At 35.0% G+C, this 3,790-nt stretch overlaps 1 protein-coding gene across 1 annotated transcript in view; it reads right to left on the bottom strand.

Annotated features, from left to right (window-relative positions):
* LOC145306225 (uncharacterized) overlaps window positions 1–3,790 on the bottom strand; it is a 116,720-nt gene that overhangs the window by 76,059 nt on the left and 36,871 nt on the right. The window lies entirely within an intron of this gene.

The raw sequence follows: 3,790 nt of genomic DNA, 5'->3' as shown, positions 1-3,790 counted from the left end.
TTAAGAGGAGGGGTAAAATACAAGAGAAGTCTCCCCACCTCCCCTTTCCCGTCTCTGTCCAACCCCCCCACCCGGCTCACAAATTTGGTGCGCTATTACTTCCGTTCAAGTGTAGTAAATTAAAGAATCAACATTAACGCCGAAAAAACTAACTTAATCAAATGAATAAAAACCTGGTGATGCCAGAAACCTGTTCTGCTTAATTTTAGAAAATTTATTTCATTAATCAACAAACACTTTAAGGCCATGATTGTGTGCGAAAGTAATGGCACACCAAAAAATCCCCCCTCCGAAATTTACCGTCTACCTACTCCCTCTTCCCTATACTAGACCATCCCCCGGCGAAGTCTAAGTACTCACTTCCCTCACCCCCTTTTTTGTTGAGCTGAAAGCAGACCCCATTATGCCGGGATTTGGAGACGGGCGTAAAAGTAAGTTTTCCACCTTCTAATGTGGAAAGTATTAATAAGCCCTTCTTTCTCCCCAGCCCTTATTTTTTCTTTTATGGTGTATATAGCGGTTCCGAATGTGCGTTTGTGAGTAAGCCTAGACTTGCCAACTCTCGACTCTAGTCTGCGCAAATTTTCTTCCTATACCTAAGGGCTATTTAAAGGAACCCTGAAAGAAATACATCGATCTAAAAGCTGGAAGAATGCCACTAGTAAACCTAATACCTAAAGTTTGAAGCCTTCAGCTGGAATAACAAAAAAATACATACATTTCAAAATGACATTTTAGTTATATGAATATTATGAAAGTTTTCAATTGCTCATGATAGAAATTGCAATCTAAAATTGCATTGCCTAGAAGCAAAATTATAAGCATATTTTCGACAGAAAGTTAAGTTGCATGTAACTGATTACATTTTTACTGGGGCTGCTATTTAGCCAATTAATTCTATTTGAAATTGCCAAAAGTTAAATATTTTGTTAAAGTAAAGTTGTAGTATAACTTGTTTTTTTTCTGTGTAGCTGAAAGTGAAGTGGGTAAGAAGGGTGAGAAAAAAGGGAAGGGGGTTGAGGGAAAATTTTCACTTACAATTGTTTGTCAAAATTGCATTCCCTTTTCCCTGCATTTTTACAATAAAAACACCCACTTTCATAGTTAATATCACTCTTAAAAAATTTTATTTTAACTTTGTGTTGTACTGAGAGTACTGTAGTGTGAGAATTCAAGTCTCTTATAATTCCAGCCAATCAGAAGGCTGAACCAATCACAGCTAAGCATGTATTAGTTTAATTTTTTAAGCTATGATTTTATGCTTACAGCGCATTTAACTAAAAAAAAAATTTAGGGAATTTTTATTTTAAAAAGGGTGTTTTTGTTGTAAAAATGTAAGGGGGGGGGGAAAGTTTTGCCACTTTCACGTAAACAGTGTTCTGTGGACTAGGTATTTATTTTAGATTATAGGTTATTTAGGATAAAAGTTTACTTTTGGGTATTAGTTCACGTATATTTAATCATTTTTTGAATAGGCCTCCAGGTTCCGGAGCTCCAGGCCTCCAGGTGGTCTCTGTACAGGTAAAAATGAAAAAAAAATCTAAAATCAATACCTAGTCCACAGAACACTGTTTACGCGAAAGTGGCAAAACTTCCCCCCCCCCCTTATTTACAAGCATTCTAGTTTTGTTTTTAGCCTATGTAATTTAAAATTGAAATTTCTATCAAAAGCAATCAAAAACTTAAAATTTCGGGCATTGGTTCTACTTATGACAGTCTTTTATCAGTTAGATCAGTGTATTTCTTACAGGCTTCCTTTAAAAAAACAATCACTTCATTTTTTCTTCATAAACCCTACCTACTTTTCAAAATAATCCAATTTATGCTCAAGCAATGAGAATAAATAATCAATAATGAATATTGAATCTACTTACATCTCCAGAGCACTACAGCTCAAGACCTAGCCCTTGTTGAGAATTTTGCACATATTTTATTACAAACTAAGACAGGTTTGTCTTTTTCTAAAAAGAACAAACCATCTTAAGTACTTGAAATCTTTTGGATGGAAAAACTTTACAGTGGAGAAAACTTACCCCCTACCTCAAGTGCCCCTACAGGCCTCATTTCATTAAAAAAATTGCAAAACTGAATTAATTGGGGCATAACTGTTGCTGCTTCAAAAAAAGAGCCACCATCTACATAAAAAAGTGTCAAGCAAGTTTTTACAGATTACATTACTTAAATTATTTATTGCCGTGGCCTAGTGGCATATGCAGAATTTGGCCATGGTATTTCTTAAGGTGTTAAAAAAGGAGAAGGCAGCCCTCCCCAATGTCAATGTCTACACTACCCTTCTGAACATTCAAACTGTATTTAAATTTTTTAGATATTCCCCTATTTTTACCATTGACACTTAAAAGTGTGCAAGCACCAAGTGGTTAATAAAAATAGGTTTGTCCCCAATAATTCCAAATTATATATATTTGCAAGAAAAGATAACATATTTCTGCAGAAGGCTGCCTTCAAGAACTTTGCAAGGGTTTTGGATTCATCCCTTCAAATTGCAATGGGACTGAAAACATTTTACACCCAATCTAAGGAGGCTAGTAGTAGTGTTTCACTTTTTTGTTTGTTCATTATGTAGAGGGACGAATATGTCATGGTGTACCTATCCACTTGACAGTAAAAATACCCTAGGGGTGTAAAAAATCCTACAGGGATTACAAAAGGTGTAAAGACATAGAATTACCCTCATAAAGAATTTTATTTTTGTAGATATTTGTAACAAAACACTATAAATGTCTTTGGAGATCAAATTGAAATGGTGTGGGCAAAAAATTGACTTAATAAATAAAAACTTTTGTATACTTGCTTAAGTTGCATGGTAATTCATTAGACTTTTTCGGTGGGATTTCATTAAAATGAACAATAACCCAGAGTATAATTCCAAAAACTGATAATTTCTCCATGTAGAGGTGGTTCCAAATTAGAGCCTTAAAATTATAAACTTTTTTTATTTGTCATTTCTTCTGAAACTGTACAAGAAATATATATTAATAGTGGCACTGATCCAACGTTTTGGCAACCTACTTCACTGCAGCGGTTACAAGGAGAGACCGGGTAAGCAAATTTACTGCGACCCGCTGCTGTAGTATCGATACCACGCACCGGTGTGGTCTAGCTCACCACAGAGATAACAAACCTCTGTGTATCGATACTAACAAATCACGCAACCCCTTACTTTTTGTGATAACTTTTTTTTTACTATCCTATCATTTATTAAAGGGCTGTCCGTCCAACCAACTACCCGTGTGTAAAGCTTATGACGGTAAAGATTCTAGCAACAAAAAGTTCCAATTGTTTGATATATGTCCTTTGTATCAAATAAAAAAACATTTCTCTTGGAAACTTATATTCCAAATTCAACATCTTACTTTATTCTAGCTGCTTCACCACAAACTCGATCGATCTAGGAAAAGTCAGAAAATTAGCCAAAAACATCTCAAGACAGTTTAAAGACTTTTCTAAAAAGTTATATACAACCCTTTCGGACCAGCATGATTTCCGAGATCTTTAATATTGGTTTTAAGCTATTTCTCTATGAAAACAGCTTAATTTCCTATCTTTATTGAACTATTGAAACGACAGGTTTATAGCCCTAAAATCTCAAAAGAAAACTTTTTTTCATGAAGCCAAGATAAATCCCATTGCATATCCCACAATACACCCTGTACAGAGAATTACAAAGCTTATAGAAATATGGTAAGTGGAAAAGTCGGGTCAACGAAGGAAACAAGGAAGAAAGGTTTGAAGATCCCAGACGTCTTAAAAACTTGTTCACCCCATGGTA

The sequence above is a fragment of the Acartia tonsa genome, chromosome 2 (genome assembly GCF_053477335.1).
Source record: "Acartia tonsa isolate MP-2025a chromosome 2, ASM5347733v1, whole genome shotgun sequence".
NCBI classification, from domain to species: domain Eukaryota; kingdom Metazoa; phylum Arthropoda; class Copepoda; order Calanoida; family Acartiidae; genus Acartia; species Acartia tonsa.
Note: the sequence above shows the minus strand (reverse complement) of the source record. Positions and strands in the feature narration are given on the sequence as shown.